The sequence below is a fragment of the Geotrypetes seraphini genome, chromosome 3 (genome assembly GCF_902459505.1).
Source record: "Geotrypetes seraphini chromosome 3, aGeoSer1.1, whole genome shotgun sequence".
Classification (NCBI taxonomy): Eukaryota; Metazoa; Chordata; class Amphibia; order Gymnophiona; family Dermophiidae; genus Geotrypetes; species Geotrypetes seraphini.
Window position 1 is genome coordinate 112400932 of NC_047086.1, and position 20452 is coordinate 112421383.

Sequence of the window (20452 nt, forward strand, 5' to 3'; positions counted from 1 at the left end):
GATCAAATATACCTGTAGATACTTGCAATGATTACCCCTTGTCAAAGCTTGTACCTAAAGCCATTTCTGGAGACTCCCATTCCCCAACATAGCTCAGTGCTTAAAAGCACTGCTTGTATCTTCCCCAAAGGTCAGGGGTTCAAGTCCTGACTAAGGTTACCAAAGACAGAATATGATTTTGTTTTTCCACCCACCCATGCATAGCTAAGCTAAAATATGTGAACCTCACTTCCCAATCTTCATTTATTTAATTTACAAATTGTCATTGTGTTTCATTAGGTTTACATGGTAAGCTTCTAAGCGTTCTGCTGTACTTTTTTGTATAACAGCTATATCGGCGTGGTTTAGGATGTAATCTATAGTGTTGATGTAGCGCGGAGCGGCTGCTGCAAGCACGCCCAAGCGGCACAAACACGTCATCGCGTTTTTATGCGTTGTGACGTCATAGAATCGCCCGTTCTTCATACGCAGTTATTTCTCCTAAAATGGCCAGGAGACAGCCAAACTTCACCACTGAAGACTCCAGGCTGCTGGCCAGGCTCTTTTTAGTGCATGAGCACCACTATTTCAGAGTGGCAGGCCATCGCAGGTCATACCTGCAGTTCAGGGACTCCTGGACCCGCCTGACCCGGCGCTACAATCGTAGAGCCTCCTGTCCCAGGGAAGTAAGTATTCCAAGTCAGGCCCTCACAAATAATCATGTAAAATGTAATGATGGAAACCTGTCTCAATCAAATTGTTCATGTTTTTGTGGGTAAATTTTGATTCCTTTTAAAAACTACAATTGTGCATAATAAATCTTTTACATTGAATACTGAAATTAAAGCACATCCCAAAGGAGCAGTAGTAGGATTTCAAATGACAAATTCAGCTCCTAGAAGGCATCTATTCCATTCACAACATGCACACAACTAATTTTTGGGTCACAAGCTTCACATTTGTAATCGAAACATCTTGACATCAACTTTCCCAAAGTGCTGCTATGTCATTTCAAATACCTTAAACACTCCTGTATCAATCTGCTGGTCTAGGGAGATAGTGGCATGACATTTAAAGTGACAGCGTCAGTACCCTGACGTCAGGGGTTTCAAGCCACGCTGCTCCTTCTGACCAAACTATTTTATTGCCCCTGCTGCATGATTGTAAGCTCACCAGGACATGCTGTAATGTGGGGCAGTGCTGATAGGCTACAGCCTCAGCACCCTGGGGTTGTGAGTTCAATCCCACCTCCTCCTTGTGATGCTGTCCATATCACCTCACACACCCCCCCTCCCCCCCCCCCCCCACTGTCCCAGGTACAGTAGAGAGATAGCGATGCCTCCAGCACAGAAAGGGGAAATGCTGGAGTACGTGAATAAATTCATGTAAAACATGTGGCAGAAGGGGGTGGAGGCAGACAGCAAAGCGGATAGGGGCTCTTGGAGGGCAGTGTACTCCATTTTTATGTGCTTATAGAGGTCAATACTTAAGTAAACATGTTATGCCATAGTGCTAGATGGCACTCATCATATCCCTCCCTCTCTGTTCTTTCTCTCTCTCTATTATCCAGGTTGAGGATCTCAGGAAAAGGGGGCGACTGCTGAGGCGCCAGGAGCGGGCCTTCCTTGAGGGGGTGAGGGAGGAATTGCGTGCAGAAGCCGGTGAGTAATGAGTCCAGCGTGTGTTTCTTTGTGATCAGCCTACCAGAATAAATAAATGAAAATGCTTGAGTAGCTGTAAACCATTCTTAATCATAAAATCTGCAGTAAAGCTGCTATTGTGATATCATGTCACAATGGCTTTATGGTGTTCTACTTGCCTCACTTACTTACGCTACATTTTGATGTTGACAGTGGAGTAGGTGCTTTGCATCCTGTTATTAGCATTTGAAGAAAATAACGTAGTAAATAATGTCATGTTCAAAAGTGTTGTGGACATATCTGACTGTATCCTATTTCTCTCTTGTCAAGCAGCAGCGCAGGCACCCCCTCAGGAGGCCCCGCAGGTGATGGAGGGAGCCCCACCCTGGTCCTCGGCAGAGGAGGAAGAGGAGATGGAGGAGGAAGAGGAGGAGATAGAGGAGGAGATAGAGGCGGAGATGGAGGAGGAGATGGAGGAGGAGGAGGAGGCCTGGCAGCCCTCAGGACCACCCACACCACCACTGCCCCCTGGACCTCCACCACTGCCCCCACCACTGCCCCCTGGACTGCCTGCCCCACCACTGCCCCCTGGACCCCCACCGCCTGCCCCACCACTACCTCCAGGACCACCACCACCATCCCCTGTTGGACCTTCCCCTTCCCCCACCCATAGCCCTTCCCCTCACTCTCCTGCCCTTCCTGTTCCCATCCCACCCCCTTTCCTTGCTGTTCCCCCCCAGGAGCAGCCCGACCAGCCTCAGGAGGGGGTGGCCAGGGAGATGGCGGCCTACTCTGCCATCTTGGAGGAGGTGCAGGTATTGAGAGGGTGTGTGGAGAGGATGGAACATGCCCTCTTGCGGCTGATAGCCGAAAGAGGGCATGGTGCCAGCAGCCATACACCCTCTCAATGACTGCACCTCTTCCGCCCCCCTCGCCTGAGGTAGCTCAAGCTGCTCTTGGGGGGCACCCACCCTTTTTCCCTGCGTTATATGTTATGTTATATATGTAAATAGTTTTTTTAAAAAGTTTACGTTTTTAAAAGTTTTAATAATTTAATAAAAATATTGGTTTATATTTACTTTAAACTTTCCTGTGTGGTTTTAGCCTTGTAGCATCATCAGCTTAGTGGACAGAGTCCAAGGTAGATAGGGGTTCAGGAGGGACTGCTGAATGGGCCCTTTTCACTATAACAACAAGGTGACATATAGAAAGTTTGACAATCTTTATTGGGGTCTGTCATTCATTCTATTACCTGCTAGCCACTCTGATGTCAAATCATTGCAGAATCTAGGAAAAAACCAAGTGAATGCAAGGGTATATGCAACTGTAGGTAGATGACGACATCTCAGCTATGATGTGCAAAGTAAGCCAGTCCCTGTTCCAAAGTAAATGGCTACATAAGGAAGAGAATATAAGTCACTGTGGTAGATTTGTTGTTAAGGAATAGGGTTATTTCTAGTAAGAGTTGGCTCCACACCAGGAGAATCCAAATGAGACATGTGGGTTTTTCTTCCTTTCAATGAAGGTGATGGAAGTAAAGGCCAGATCCCTCAATCTATCCTCCTGGTTCTTGAGCTACACTATTTTGGTAAAGCAGGTGTGGAAACCACAAAGATGCTCACAGCTGCACTGCTCTCAGTACTATAAAAACTCCATCTGACAATACTGCAGTTGCCTGTGTAAGACACCTGAAAACTGAAAAGAGGAGAAGCTGGTTTACACAACGTTCACAAACAGGGGGGTTCAACCCCAAAGGTCCTCCCTTCCCTGAAGCAATGTGTTAACCTCATATATGTTGAGCTGCTTAGATGTCACCGTGGTATAGGTGTTAAGGCAATAACCTTAACTTGCTGATGGTGTGGGTTAGTATCACCTGTAATCCTCCACTGCTACTGTTTAGAACTCATGTGAGGGAATAGACTAACTGAAAACAAAAAGTTTGTGTGCATATAACAGCAGGAATGCGTGCCATGGTGTTCTATGAGGCCAACAATATCAATTTACTATTGTTCCTGAAAGTCATCAAGGATACCTGTGTGAAGAGAACAATAGAAGTGTGAAACATTTATTTCACTCATCAGAAGAGTGACTCAAGTGAAGAATAGTAGAGTAAGCAAATAAAGGTTACCATATATATTCTCACCTACAACTGTTTGGCTAGGTGCAAACTGGTGTGCTGAGCTGCTGCTCTGGTCTGAAATGAAGAATAGAGAGAAACTGTTAACAAAGACCTATGTCTCCTAAATTAAACACTGAAGTTGTGGCAGAACACACACCTAGAAGTAACAGAGCTGCTAACATACCTTTAGACTCCTTATTAAAAATGGCAGCCATTAGCCACTCATTAGGAGTTTTCCACCTGAACCATGTTGATTGGATATCCATTGAATGGCAGTGTTCCCCCCCCCAACATACCCGACCTATTCTTATCAATGAGTTAGTACACAGAACCATTCCTCACCTGATTTTAATTTGCCTGTAATTTGATTCTACAAAGAATTAACTTTAACTCTGAGTAAACCCTCTCAGATGTATGAACACATCCATTTTATTTACATATCCATTTGTGTACCAGCAAAATATATACCAGCATGGTCTTTATCAGTCTTCTCAGTCATTTTTATCAGCCCTGTGGAATGGAGAGTAGGAGATATCAGAAATAAAATAACTAGTATAAACAATAGCACACAATGAAAGGCCATAAAGAGAAGTCAGTTTTTGTTGGTTGGTTTCTTTAGTTCTATGATAGTTCAAAGTAGCTTACAAAATATCATTCTCACCTGGACTTACTATCTGAGCTGCTTCTAGAAAAGATAAAACAACATATTAGAATGGCCAGTATTAATGGCTCTGTGGAATAGAGGGAAATGGGAGGCAGAGATAGGGAAAGAAATGTAAAAGACTAAGACAGAGTAAAGTCTCAAACATCTGCATAAGCAATAGGATAGAATAGAAAGGAAACACTGCTCACCTGGACCTTCTTATACCCATGCACGCCTATGTAGCGTGTGACGTCATCATAGCAGGAAAACTTTCTCTATGCCTATTGGGCGCCGTTCGGGTGCGGTTCCTTAGCCCGCTTCCTAACCACGCCCATCACACCTCATTGGTTGTTGTACAGGGGGTGTGTTTGAACGTGTTCTACAAGTAGCCTGAAAAGATGGCTACACCTTGCAACATGGCTTCAAAGCGAAAATCGAATTTCTTGCATGGAGAGTTGCAGATATGGAAAATGGAGGTGGGGCAGACAATGACATTATGAAAGCAGGGAGAGTGGTGGGTGTGGGCATCTGTGTGTAACCTGACCTGGCCCCTTCTTTTCCCTAACAATTTATTCCCCTCCACACTTAACACAAAATTTAAGTCCCCAACAATCCCTCACACCAACACCCAGAAAAATCCATAAACTAAGGAAATACAGATAATGGGGGTGGGGAGGAGTGTCAAAGGCAGAAGGGAGTATAAAGGAGAACAAGCAAGTCATAGCACAAAGTTTCATCATTGAGGAAACAGAACACCACAAACACCAACTCACATGAGGGGGTCTTACATAGGCAAAATGGCTGTGCCAAAGCTTTCTATATACTAAGCACGCCTAATTAGCGGCGGACGTCATAGAAACCGTTAGGATTCAAATCTAATTGGATGTGCATTGGATGTGGTTTTGCAATATACAGCTGTAGTGACGTTGTAGTCATTTCCTTCACATCTCTAAGCTCTATGTTCTAAACAAAGTTACCTCTATAGCTCTATGCCTTAAGGCATTGCTTTTTCATCGTCCATACATCAGGGGGTTCAAGTCTTGAGTAAGGTTAGCAAATAGGTTATATTCATTTCTCAGCCAGGACACCTGGTAACTCTTTAGCCTTGCCTTTACATATCAATATTTTGCTTCAGCTTTTATTATGTGCAGCCCATTGTCTAATAGTTAATGCAACCTGTTCTCTCTCATGCTGAACACCCTCCCCCCACCAAAAACATCCCCCCCTAACTGGATCATTCTTCAACACCTGTCCAAGCCCTCTGAAGTTTGATTTAACTCATAGAAAACAAATATGAAATATGTATTAAAGAATTGCAGCACAAATAACGCCTAAACGGAACAGATTATTTACAGTCCTATATGCATTAGTACAGTGCTCAGAATGAAGATTAGCGTGTAAGAAAAACAGAGCTCCACCTCACATGCATTCAAGCACACTTGGGAATATGGGTTTGGGGCTCAGTGAAAGCAGCGCTTTTAGCCATTGAGCTAACACTCTTTTGTCTCAGCCTACTATGACATTATAGCTAAACTCCTTTTCCCTTAGCACTTCACTAAGATATGATATGACAAGGGAACGAGAGGAATTGGAGGTGTGGGCCAGTGAGGAAAGGCACTCTCTACCAATCGTGCGGCCTTTGAGGGTTCAAATCCCAGCCTGTATTTTACTTGTGGCGTATCAGCCTTCCAGGTGCACTTTGATGATGGTTTCCACTTCTTATAGGAGTTGAATATAACATTTCTCCATTTAAACATGGCATACGTTGTTAGTTTTGATCGTGGTAAAGTATACATTTCTGAAATGGTGAAGAAACAATAATATACAACGTCAGTAAGCGGTATAAGCAAATCCAAACTGCTATAAGCGCAAGAAAGCATTTGTAGCTCAACACGCTAATGCTCCTTTTCTGAGCTTTGCCATCTAAAACTCCCCGGTTTGACTCCCACCTTTGCTCATTTTAATAAGGTCCTAGTTTTTTCCTATTAGATCTTATAACATTTCCCTTTGCAGGCAAACCTATTTTCAACTTACCATGGCTCGGACATCCTAAGCAGTGATGAGAGAAACCTTTCCTCTGACAGCAAGATGACATTTGTGGATCGCCTGGTTAATGTGCTCTCATCACTGCGTAGGATGTCCGAGCCATGGTAAGTTGAAAATAGGTTTGCCTGCAAAGGGAAATGTTATAAGATCTAATAGGAAAAAACTAGGACCTTATTAAAATGAGCAAAGGTGGGAGTCGAACCGGGGAGTTTCAGAGGTCAGAGCTCAGAAGAGGAGCATTAGCATGTTGAGCTACACATGCTTTCTTGTGCTTACAGCAGTTTGGATTTGCTTATACCGCTTATTGTTTCTTCACCATTTCAGAAATGTATACTTTACCACGATAAAAACTAACAAAGTATGCCATGTTTAAATGGAGAAATGTTATATTCAACTCCTATAAGAAGTGGAAAGCATCATCAAAGTGCACCTGGAAGGCAGATACGCCACAAGTAAAATACAGGCTGGGATTTGAACCCTCAAAGCCCGGAAGTTTGGTAGAGAGTGCCTTTCCTCACTGACCCACAGCTACAATGCCTCTGGCTCCCTTGTCATATCATATCTTAGTGAAGTGCTAAGGGAAAAGGAGTTTAGCTATAATGTCATAGTAGGCTGAGACAAAAGAGTGTTAGCTCAATGGCTAAAAGCGCTGCTTTCACTGAGCCCCAAACCCATATTCCCAAGTGTGCTTGAATGCATGTGAGGTGGAGCTCCGTTTTTCTCACACGCTAATCTTCATTTTAAGCACTGTACTAATGCATATATAGGACTGTAAATAATCTGTTCCGTTTAGGCGTTCTTTGTGCTGCAATTCTTTAATACATATTTCATATTTGTTTTCTACTTGAAAACGTTCCAAATCTTTAAGCATTCCTTTGCTTAAACTTATTTGAGTTCATCCTGATATGATACCTAATGAAGCACAGACAGCTCAGTCAAGCAGCTGTAGCTCTATCGGTTAGGAGCCCAGCCTTTGCTGCTAACATCCAGAGGTTGTGGGTTCAACACCCACCACATCTTTTAATTGTGGCATATTACTTTGGAAGATGCAGATTGATGAGGTCACAATGAGGTCAGTTTTGTGCAACTGAACACCTCCATTTTGCAATGAGGGAAGCTGGAATGTTAAGGTGTGTATCTGTTTATTCTCTTTTTAAGTGCTGATAATGTGTGCTGGTTTTTCTTTGCTTTCAAAAGAGAGCCGATTGCACTGCTGTTTGTTGAGACAAAAAAGGGGGATGTAAAAGCCATGTGAAAATTATATTATGGTTTGGGCTGAAATGTGGTTTGTTATCCATGCAATATAATGTGTTCCATTGTTATGGAGTCATTATATTTATTAGGACAGAGAAAATATGAAAACTACCTATTGAAATTCACTATTGGAATTATTGATGAAAAAACACAGTGGACGTCTGCCTCGCGTGTAACAAAGAGCCGCAATTACGATAGTTGAAACGGCATTGAAATCCAAGTTAGACCAGGGTTTCTTACGTCTACATAATTCACGAGATTTAGACGCACAGGTTCGCCCAGGTAGCGCCTATCCAGCGTCCCCACGTGGCACGCCCACGGAACGCCCACGGAACGCCCACGTCCACAGCTGCAGACGGGACTATGCTTTCGATAGACGTTAGTTCGTTATGTACTACCTAGGGACGTCTATGTGTCGTTCATTACCCAATTAACATTAATTAAGACCCTTAACTCCGTGATTATTCAATTATATCCGACGTCCAAAGCACGCCTAAATTAAACGCAGTAATAGAGAATTTAGGCCTTAATGTGTAATAGTCTGCTTTTATGTTTGTATATTAGAAGCTTTTATACCACTACTAATGACTGGGGAGTCAATTCAGAGACGTTTGCGCCCCGGGCACGCCTCACCTTCGCTATGCCACGGCTGTCAACTCCCATTACTAACCTAGCTGTGGCATTTTGTACCAACTGCAACGCTCTCCCTCTTGTTTTCAAAATTCCAAGATAGAGAGCGTTGCAATAGTCTAACCTAGACAGAACCATCCCCTGCACAACGGTCCGAAACTTGGAGTGGTGCCTACCGATGCTTAAGTTCAGGCGTCTAGTGGTGCCTAACGATGCCTACTGAAAAGTGGACGTAGTTAAGGGCAGAGAATAAGTGTGGTATGACTGCTGCTTCTCTAGGCATCTAGGCATGCATCTCTAGGTGTCTAACAACTTTTTTATAGTACACACTTCCAACAACATTGGGCTGTGGTGATAATAGGAACTGAAGGTGCAGTGGTTAGAGCTACAGCCTCAGCACCCCGAGGTTGTGGGTTTAAATCACCACGCTGCTCCTTGTGACCGTTGGCAAGTCACCTAATCCTCCGTTGCCCCCTAGATTGTGAGCCCACCGGGACAGATAGGGAAAATGGTAAAGTACCTGAATGTAAACCACGTGAGGCTATAAGTGGTGTATAAACACTAAAAATAAATAGCAATTTGTCGGGCTGCATGTGAAATGGAAGCTCTTTGGGGTGCCCATCCCTAGAGAATACTAGAGGCAGTGGTGCTTTTCCAATATTCATGAGTTAACTATCTTTCTTTTGCATGAAGTTAATTTTATTGGTTAAAATATAACAGAAGCCCTAACTTATATGGCTTTGTTTTTTTGTTTTTGTTTTTTATTTTATTGTGCTCACATCTTTTTCATTAGTAGCTCAAGGTGAATTGTATTCAGGTACACTAGGTAGTTTCCTGTCCCTTGAGGGCTCACAATCTAATTTTCTTTTCTATCTAAAGCAGTGGTCTCAAACTCGCGGCCCAGAGGCCACCTGCAGCCCTCCAGGTACTATTTTGCGGCCCGTGGTCTGTACTAGTGCTGCCCGCTCTTTGCAGCGTCCTACGACTTCCCCCCTGGCCTCCAGCTCTTACCTTCAGATAATTACAGTAGCATGCAGAGAGGATTGCCAGTGCTGTAGCGATCCTCAGCATCATGTTCCCACTGCTGTGATCCTGCCCCTGACGTTAGAGGAGGAGCAGGACCGCGGCAGAGGGAACATGCGGAGGCTGATGGCAGCGTGCAAGGAATGTTACAGCACCGGGGATCCTCTCTGCAGGCATGGTAATTAGCTGAAACTAAGACCGGGATGCCAGGAGAGAAGCTGGAGGACGCTGCAAAGAAGGGGGGAACATGCAGGCCTTTGGGGGGGAGGAGATTTATAAACTACTAGCTGATGCCCCGGCGTATTTAATAATAGCAATAACACTGTAAATGGATTCAAATAAAGATACTTTATAGTGGTGAATGAAATTATTTTTTTACAGCTTAATAAAAAGTACAATATTCAAATTATAATGTGAAATATTTGACAAAATGAATACAATACAACTAACGCAAAACGTGATTATAAACAACATTTTTAGTTTCACCTCCTGGAGCAAGAACATATAAATTCTTGGGTGAACCCACCCTTGAGCAAGCAACATAGAGTTGTGGGCTGCGAGACCCCCAGAACATATCACCCCAGGTAGTGAGGGATCTGCATACCAAGTTTCGTTCAAATCGGTCAAGCCGTTTTTGAATTACTGTGAGAATGGCAGCTTTTTACATTTTTTCCATTGACATGAATGGGTGAAATCTGATTTTCTGTTTGTAGCTCCGCCCACGTGTGCAGGTGGGCCGCGAGACCCCCAGAACATATCACCACAGGTAGTGAGGGATCTGCATACCAAGTTTCGTTCAAATCGGTCAAGCCGTTTTTGAATTACAGGGAGAAAGGCAGCTTTTTACATTTTTTCCATTGACATGAATGGGTGAAATCTGATTTTCTGTTTGTAGCTCCGCCCACGTGTGCAGATGGGCCGCGAGACCCCCAGAACATATCACCCCAGGTAGTGAGGGATCTGCATACCAAGTTTCGTTCAAATCGGTCAAGCCGTTTTTGAATTACTGTGAGAATGGCAGCTTTTTACATTTTTTCCATTGACATGAATGGGTGAAATCTGATTTTCTGTTTGTAGCTCCGCCCACGTGTGCAGGTGGGACGCGAGACCCCCAGAACATATCACCCCAGGTAGTGAGGGATCTGCATACCAAGTTTCGTTCAAACCGGTCAAGCCGTTTTTGAATTACAGTGAGAATGGCAGCTTTTTACATTTTTTCCATTGACATGAATGGGTGAAATCTGATTTACTGTTTGTAACTCCGCCCACGTGTGCAGGTAGGCCGCAAGACCCCCAGAACATATCACCCCAGGTAGTGAGGGATCTGCATACCAAGTTTCGTTCAAATTGGTCAAGCCGTTTTTGAATAACTGTGAGAATGGCAGCTTTTTACATTTTTTCCATTGACATGAATGGGTGAAATCTGAATTTATGTTTGTAGCTCCGCCCACGTGTGCAGGTGGGCCGCGAGACCCCCAGAACATATCACCCCTCACCCCAGGTAGTGAGGGATCTGCATACCAAGTTTCGTTCAAATCGGTCAAGCTGTTTTTGAATTACTGTGAGAATGGCAGCTTTTTACATTTTTTCCATTGACATGAATGGGTGAAATCTGATTTTATGTTTGTAGCTCCGCCCACGTGTGCAGGTGGGCCGCGAGACCCCCAGAACATATCATCCCAGGTAGTGAGGGATCTGCATACCAAGTTTCGTTCAAATCGGTCAAGCCGTTTTTGCGTGATCGCGGCACATACACACATACATACCTCCGATTTTATATATATAGATAAAGAGTTTTACCTCATGCAAAATTGTCATTTCTTTAATAAGACATTAACTTTTTTTCCTGCGGCCCTCCAAGTACCTACAAATCCAAAATGTGGCCCTGCAAAGGATTTGAGTTTGAGACCACTGATCTAAAGCAATGGAGGGTTCGGGGATTTGCCCAAGATTACATGGAGCAGTAGTAGGATTTGAAAACTTTGTGCTGAATCATTGAAGCCTTTTGTTTAGTAGTAATGGAGGGGGTGGGGGGGAACTATATTCATCTGGCTATATATTATAGTATGTTAAAAAGAATCCTAAAGAATTTATAAGGGAACTGTGCATCCATTGACTTTGTATCGAACTTCTATAAAATCTTATAGATTTTCTAAGGATTTTGTTGTATTTATCAATAGAATTCCATATATCATGGCAGATTGCTATTGGAAATAGCTGAGAGGACTCCCTCAATTAGCTTATTCGTATCTCCATAGAGTCATGTTCTTTATGACAAGGGCAGCTTATTTCTGAATTGGCTCAGAACGTTTCCTGCTTGGGATTGAAAAGAAAGGGACTATTTTAATTGCAGCCCAGGGCTTTGCTTTCTTTAGAGAGATGTGTTGACTAGTGATGTCACTGAACTTTCCCTGCCTATAAATGTAAGCGTGGGGGTGCATAGAGGTGCCAGATTATGCATGGAGTATTATGAAAAGTATTCCATCGAGCAAACAGTGAGAGGGACCTGAAGACATAGTGGAACAGAGTTCTTCAGCTCTCTTTAAAAGAACAGGGACTCTGCGTGTGGTACACAGGTGAGAGAATGCTTTTTCAAATTCTTTTTGTACGGTTCATATAACCTTACCTTTGAAAATCAAGACAACAGATAATTATCTTCATACTACAGACATGCTTTGTTCTTTTTATCTCATGCTTCAATCAATATTTAAATTTTCCATGCTCCAAGAAGTGAGCAGACTGAGTCTGCACAGTTTGCCTCCCATTCACGAATAATTTTGAGAAATTTGCTTCATTTCTTGGCTATTTGTTGACTGGAATGAGAAGTTTGTGCAAAATAAGAATCCGTGGAGAGTGATGAAGGCTGACAGATTATTAGAGGAGGAAGAATATTCTCAAAATGGGTCATTAAATGATGAAATCATAGAAAAGTTGCAGAAGCAAGATGTAAAGAGAGTTGAAATCTTTTACTGAGATTCTTTTGTAATGTGATATAAATGTAAGTGCTTTCTAACCATTGCCCTGTGCACGCAAATTCAGTTTTGCAACAGGATATCTCAGGTAGAAATGGGAAATTTCAGGGTAAAGAGATGGGTCTTTCGATAAGACTTCACTGCTAAGGGTGCCTTGGAGAAATATTTTCATTTCACTTTTCACTTTAGTTATGTTTCCGTTTTAAAGTGCACGGTTTTATCTTAGCATGTGGTATTTCACTTTAGCATGCATTGAATGAGATATCGTTCATAAAAGAACAAAACTGTTTCATGGGACAAAACAAAACTGCACCTCCTTATTCGCAACCAGAAGCCTAGGAATCACTAAATATAATACATTGAGTCCCAATTAAAGCTTTTTTCTCTATTTTGTGTCTTTGATATACAAGTTCATTAAATCAGGGCCAAAATGAATAAAATACAAACTGCCCCAAATACTGAAGAAATTTTAACAAGCAGACCACTGCCTCCACACATTCAAATAGTGGTTGGGGACAGACACAGAAATGATGGTACCTGCTTTGTGGACTTTATAGTCTATTCAACAAACAGACCTTGAGGACAGGGGCGACTTTACTGGTGCGGGGTCTTCATCTCCTAAAGACTAACCAAGAGATCACTCAGAGGGGTTAAAGGCATGGAGTTGATATTCAAAGGCAACTCTCTAGTTATCTTTTGGAGTCTACTGGAAAAATGCTTCTTAAAATAAAAATCCCTCCTCACTTCGAGATTGCTAACTTTTGTCCAGATAAATTAATGTCTGGCTAAAATGTATTTGTTTAGGTATGGGAGGTATTAGAGGCATGCCAAATGTGTTACTTATACAGCACAAATATTCAGTGCTAACCAATTAATTTACAGTGCATAAATTGGCTGCAGATATAGCTGGTCTAAGATAAGTGGATAAAGGAAGGTGACAAAAATGGTATGGAGTTAGTGCCAAAAGATGTATTAGAAGAGAATGGAAGATCTGAATTTGTATGCCCTAGAGCAGTGTATCTCAAACTGTATGCCGTGGCACACTAATGTGCCTTCTGAGATTTCAGGTGTGCCGCAACACACTGGGGAGGAGAGGCGCCAGCGAGAGGCATGTCCTATAGGCAATCTGCTGGCGCCTCTCCTCTCCATGCCTATTCCCTGTTGGCACCCCCGCCCCCACTGATGACTCAAAGCCCATCTGGAGGGCCTCTGTGCAAGCGCGGATGTCAACATGATGACATCATGCATGCATGTGATGTCATCACAGTGAGTCCGCGCACTTACGGATGCCTTGAGCTGCAACCACTATGTTTAGTGTGCCGTGGCTTGACAAAGTTTGCGGGACACTGCCCTAGAGGAAAGGAGGGATAGGGGAGGTATGATACAGATGTTTAAATATAGAAACAAATCTTTCCCAGAGAAGAGGAAACTGTAAAAGCAGAGGACATGAATTGAGGTTCTGGGGTGGTAGACTTAGGAGTAATGTCAGGAAATTCTTCTTCATGGAGAGAGTAGTCAATCCTGGAATGCTCCTGAGCGAGGTGGTAGAGACAAAAAATGGTGACAGAATTTAAAAAGGTGTGAGATGAGCACAGAGGATCTTTAATTAGAAACTGGATTATATTTTTAAAAAATCCCTAAAACTTAATTGGCTGCCTGTGTGTTGATATGTTGGCTGGTGCTTGGATGACGATTCCAGTTGTGAAGTACTAAGGCCAGTACCGGGCAGACTTGGGTGGTTTGTGTCCTGTACTGGATGGCAAAACCCTTTGGGATAGGCTGGAGCAACTCCAGTAGTTGGAACATAAGGTCAGTGCTGGGTGGACTTCTACTAAGTCCCAGAAATACCAAAGAAGGATCAGGATCAGATACGTTATACTGCATTCATTGTTGGTTTAATCATGAATTGACAATGAGTTTGACTGTTGAGCAGACTGGATGGACAGGCCAGGTCATCTGCTATCATTTACTAATCTAATCTAAATCTTAGATTTATATACTGAGTCATCTTCTAGAATTAGGGGCTCGACTCGGTTACTTTATTGGGTTATCTTTATTCAGCTATACTATATACAAATAGTCAGATTTATGTGGAAATGACCAGTTAGCACTGGAGTGGAAGTAGGCTATGTCAGAGGCGATCTGGAGGCATTTCAGTGCTGAAGTCCAGTTAAATCCCAATATTCAGAGATAACCAGCCATATTAAGTGTATAAATAATACTGCCTAAATAACTGTCCTATCTTTGGCATTAGTTGAATTTTTCCTGCCCTATTACTGTGTTTTAATGTTTCCTTGAGTTAACCGGTTCGAGTCCCTCAGGGGAATGACCCGGTATGATCGGCCTTTACAGAAACCATGCTGGCTCGATCTCATCAGATTATTTTTTTCTATATGCTCATTGATACCTTCCCTGATCAGTGATTCGGCCATCTTCCCCGGAACAGAGGTTAAGCTCATCGAGAGGCGACCCGGGAAACTACAGACCGGTGAGCTTAACCTCTGTTCCGGGGAAGATGGCCGAATCACTGATCAGGGAAGGTATCAATGAGCATATAGAAAAAAATAATCTGATGAGATCGAGCCAGCATGGTTTCTGTAAAGGCCGATCATGCCAGACAAATCTACTGCAGTTCTTTGAGGGGATAAATAAGCAATTGGACCAAGGTGACCCAGTAGACATTATATATCTAGATTTCCAAAAAGCCTTCGACAAGGTGCCCCATGAACGCTTACTGAAGAAACTGTGGAGCCACGGGGTGGAAGGGGACGTACACAGATGGATCAAAAATTGGCTGGCGGACAGGAAACAGAGGGTAGGAGTAAAAGGGCACTACTCTGACTGGATAGGGGTCACAAGTGGTGTTCCGCAAGGGTCAGTGCTGGGACCACTGCTGTTCAATATATTTATTAATGATCTAGAAATGGGGACAAAGTGCGAAGTTATCAAGTTCGCGGATGACACAAAACTCTCCAGCAGGGTCAGAACTGTTGAGGAATGCAAAGAACTGCAGAGCGACCTGAACAAACCGAGTGAGTGGGCAAAAAAATGGCAGATGAACTTCAATGTGGAGAAATGTAAGGTCTTGCACATAGGGAAAGGGAACTCCATGTACAGCTACGCGATGGGAGGGAGGGCACTCGGGGAAGGCAAACAAGAAAAAGATCTGGGGGTATTGGTGGATAACACAATGAAGCCGGCGGCGCAATGTGCAGCGGCCTCAAAAAAAGCGAACAGAATGTTGGGCATTATCAAAAAAGGTATCACTACCAGAACGAAGGAAGTTATCCTGCCACTGTATCGAGCAATGGTGCGCCCACATCTGGAATACTGCGTCCAATACTGGTCGCCATACCTCAGGAAGGACATGGTAATACTCGAGAGGGTCCAGAGGAGGGCAACGAGGATGATAAAGGGTATGGAGAACCTTTCATATGCCGAACGGTTAGACAGGCTGGGGCTCTTTACCCTGGAGAAGCGGAGACTGAGAGGGGACATGATAGAGACTTATAAAATAATGAAAGGCATAGAGAAGGTGGAGAGGGACAGATTCTTTAGACTAGCAGGGACAACTAAAACAAGAGGTCATTCAGAAAAACTGAGAGGAGACAGATTAATAACGAATGCAAGGAAGTTCTTCTTCACTCAGAGGGTGGTGGACACCTGGAACGCGCTTCCCGGAGAGGTGATAAGACAGAGTACAATTCTGGGGTTCAAAAAGGGACTGGATGACTTCCTGGAAGCGAAGGGGATTACAGGGTACAGATAGAGTTACCTTACAGGACATTGAGCGAATAGGGTATGGATATTTTAGGTTAGGTAGGGAACACTTCCAGGTCATGGACCTGGGGGGCCGCCGCGGGAGTGGACTGCTGGGCATGATGGACCCCTGGTCTGACCCAGCAGAGGCAATGCTTATGGTATATAAGACTAAGGATTGGATTGGATTGGATTTATGTGCTGGTTAAGTCTGATTATTGACTTACCGTAAGAGGAATGCACTAGCCGTTAAAAAAAAAAAAAAGAACATACAACAACACCACAAACTCAATGATGAAGCCTGCACAGGGCTCAGCACTAAATTTCTGGTTGTAATGCCAGTGACAGACAAAAATCCGCTGTCCACCACCAGCTGAATATCAGCCGGAATATGTATATTTTTAGTATATGTGCATATTTCCTTTCAATTAATTTGATTCGACTGAATAGCTTAAAGGAAATCACTCCAATAGTATATTCTTGGGATGTATCTACAATATACAACTGTACATACTCAACCTGTAAAGATTTGAAACTATTCATATTTCTCGACAAGTCTGTCCTCCTACTCCCTTACTAGTTCCAGCTGGATTGGCGCTGAGGATAACATAACCGAAATCTTATACAATCAACACTGAATTTGTTTCTATTTTTTTAGTGTCCTTTTTCTAAGCTGCAGTAGAAAGTGGCCTAACATGCCCTTATGTGAGTTCTTCCCTTGCACTAAGGCCATTTTTACTGCAGCAGTAAAATGGCTATTTTTCTATTTTTTTTTCAATTAATGGCCATGTGCTAATGTTCACAAAATAGGAAACTACTGAAAACCATTTGCACAATATCAAAAATGGACACTACTTCTATATTCCAACTTTTGAATTAAATTCACTACTTAAATAATTGGATTTAATAGTATAACTATTGACTTTTAATCACATTACATTAATTAACTTCTAATGGGGGCAAGCCTCAGACTTAGGAGAACATGTTTCCCTAAGTCTGAGGCTTGTCCCCATTAGAAATTAATTAATGTAATGTGATTAAAAGTCAACAGTTATACTATTAAATCCAATTATTTAAGTAGTGAATTTAATTCAAAAGTTGGAATATGGAAGTAGTGTCCATTTTTGATATTGTGCAAATGGTTTTCAATAGTTTCATATTTTGTGAATATAATACCATTTGAAGCATGTGCTAATGTTGCCATTGGCATACGGCCAATTAGGGCTCTTCAGCTTGGAAACGAGACGGCAGAGGGGGAGATATGATTGAAGTTTACAAAATCCTGAGTGGTGGAAATCGATTTTTTTACTCCATTAAAAATTACAAAGACTAGGGGACACTTTTTTTTTTTTTTTAATTTTTAATTTATTAAATTTTCATTCTTACAATAAATGAATAGCATAATATATAGTTTATAATAATTATAGTTGTATGTACAATATCATATCATATATATTGAATCCCTTTCCCCTGTTATTTGTTTTTTCATTTTTCCTCATATTTATTTCTATATTTCCCACCCTAACCCTATATTATTATTATCAATGTGTTAAGATATCTGATCTTTAGAATATTTAGTCAATGGATCCCATATTTTCTTAAAATTTTTTATATTTCCTTGTTGTAATGCCAATATTTTCTCCATTTTGTAAATGTGACACACCGAGTTCCACCAGAATGTATAATTTAGCTTGGTATAATCTTTCCAATTTTGTGTGATTTGTTGCATGGCAACTCCTGTCAATATTAAAAGCAATTTGTTATTATTTGCTGATATTGGACTTTGTGTTCTCATTGCAGGGGACACTCGAAGTTAAAGGGAAATACTTTTAAAACCAATAGGAGGAAATATTTTTTTCACTCAAAGAATAGTTAAGCTCTGGAACACGTTGCCAGAGGTTCTGGTAAGAGCAGATAGCGCAGCTGGTTTTAAGAAAGGTTTGGACAATTTCTTGAATGAAAAGCCTGTTATTGAGACAGAAATGGGGGAAGCCACTGCTTGCCCTGGATCGGTAGCATGGAAGGTTGATACTCTTCGGGTTTTTGTCAGATACTAGTGACCTGGATTGGTCATTATTTGAAATAACAGACTGGGCAAGATGGACCATTGGTCTGACCCAGTAAGGCTATTCTTATGTTCTAATTATGGTATGAATACTTATGCCCATATCTTATAAATGGTGTCTTAACTTAGTTGCCTAAGCACTCTTAAAACAAATTTCAAGGTACCTACCAGTGCCTTAAAAAAAGTCACTGTAATCGTGCCAACTTAGGCTTTATGGTGCCTATAATGCCACTATAGGTGTGGCTAATACTAGAAGTGGTGTGATTCATGAATAATGGTAGGTGCCGGACATGTAGGCCTTGAAAACCCTGGCCTACAATTCGGGCACCTACCTTTCCTGAAAGTGTGATTCTATAAACAGCACTGTGACGTGATTGACATATAATCGGCAGCCGTTTTTAAAGTGGCCTGTGTCAATAGCGTCATTTATAGAATCCGGGCCTGACCACTGCTCATTTCATAGAGGTGGTAATCCTGCGCACACATGAATGCTTGTTTTAAGATGAATTGTACCGTGAAGATCTATTTAAGATGCGATTATTCATCTGTAACCCAATATGTTCGTAAAAGTCTTGTTTGCTATATTCTGCGCATGTTATTATTGTAATGCCACCTAGATATAGGCGGTTGATACATTTTTTATAAAATAAATAAATAAAATAAATGTCAGTTAAGTGTGCAGTAATGTAGATCTGCTAATGATTAGTGCTGACGCACCCATTCTCTGGCACTAGACATGCCCCCGCAACCATAAAATAAAAAAGTATTTTTTAGTGCATGGATAGCATACGTCAGTTTAGAACAGTGTTTTTCAACCGCTGTTCCGCGGCACACTAGTGTGCCGCGAGATGTTGCCTGGTGTGCCGTACGGTCAGGGCCGCCATCAGGGCAGTACCACCAGTCTAGGAAGAGGGGCGGTCCGCCCCACGTGGACAGGAGAGAGCTGGACGGGGGACCCGCGGAGTTCAATACAACTCGAGCCGCGAGGCTCGTCTTCTGTTCCTGCCTGCCCTGCAGCTAACATATAGCCGATCGCAAGCGTTCCCCGATGTCAGCGCTGACGTCGGAGGGAGGGCTTAAGCAAAGCCTGCCCTCCGACGTCAGCGCTGACGTCGGAGAATACTTCCGTTCGGCTATTTGTGTGCGGCAGGGCAGACAGGAAGCAGAAGACAAGCCTCGCGACTTGAGCTTCGTTTTGCTGAGAAAGTTGCAAAGATGGGCTGGTAGGCAAACACGGAACACAAAAGGGGGGAGGGAGTGCGTTTTGGACACAAGGCATGAACTTGGGAGAGAGGAAGGGAGGGAAAGAGATGCTGAGGTGGGGGAGGGAATGGGTTTTTGGACACAGAAGGCATGGACTTGGGAGAGAGGAAGAGAGGGAAAGAGATGCTGAGGTGGGGGAGGGAATGCGTTTTTGGACACAGAAGAAATGGACTTGGGAGAGAGGAAGGGAGGGAGAGAGGAAGGGAGGGAAAGAGATGCTGAGGTGGGGGAGGGAATGGGTTTTTGGACACAGAAGGCATGGACTTGGGAGAGAGGAAGGGAGGGAAAGAGATGCTGAGGTGGGGGAGGGAATGCGTTTTTGGACACAGAAGAAATGGACTTGGGAGAGAGGAAGGGAGGGAAAGAGATGCTGAGGTGGGGGAGGGAATGAGTGTTTGGACACAGAAGGCATGGACTTTGGAGAGAGGAAGGGAGGGAAAGAGATGGTTGTGTACACGGGGAATAGAAGAAAGGAGAATTTTTGGTCATAGGGAGGGAGTGAGGTACAGATAGTGGCATACCAGGGTGGGGGGGGGGGCAGTCTGCCCCACCCCGGGTTTACGTCCCAAGGGGGTGCACAGCTGGCCACCCTCCAGTGTTGTCCCTAGGCCGGCAAACTGCGGCTCTTTAGCCACTTGAGTGCCACCGCCGCCAACGGTGTTGTTGGCGATGGCAGCATTATAAAATACTTTCTTTGTGTTTATTTGATTCCTATTCAAGAGAATTACTTTATATATAGTCAATATAGGCACAGAGTTAAATTTTTTAACATTTTCTAATGGTGGTGTGCCTCGTGATTTTTTTCATGAAACAAGTGTGCCTTTGCCCAAAAAAGGTTGAAAAACACTGGTTTAGAACATACTGCAGGACACCTGAGCATAACCTGTGCTAAGCCCTTTAAAGCTGTGGTATGTGCACGCTAGAAAGTACCACAGCTTTATAACAGGACCCTTTAATTCATAAATGATGCAAACATGTTCTATAATACAACAAATGTATGATGACAGTCTTACTTTTCTGTTATGCCTGCATTTATTTATAATTGCACTTTTATTCAGG

General features: G+C 42.9%; 1 protein-coding gene across 1 annotated transcript in view; it reads left to right on the top strand.

The window, feature by feature from the left end:
• The first annotated feature begins 11788 nt into the window (after nucleotides 1-11788).
• The window catches only part of ADGRF1 (adhesion G protein-coupled receptor F1), a 125499-nt gene continuing 116835 nt past the window's right edge, over nucleotides 11789-20452 (top strand). Inside the window, exon 1 of the mRNA XM_033938361.1 lies at nucleotides 11789-11910. The gene's annotated coding sequence lies outside the window, so the exon portion shown is untranslated. The remainder of the gene's footprint in view (nucleotides 11911-20452) is intronic.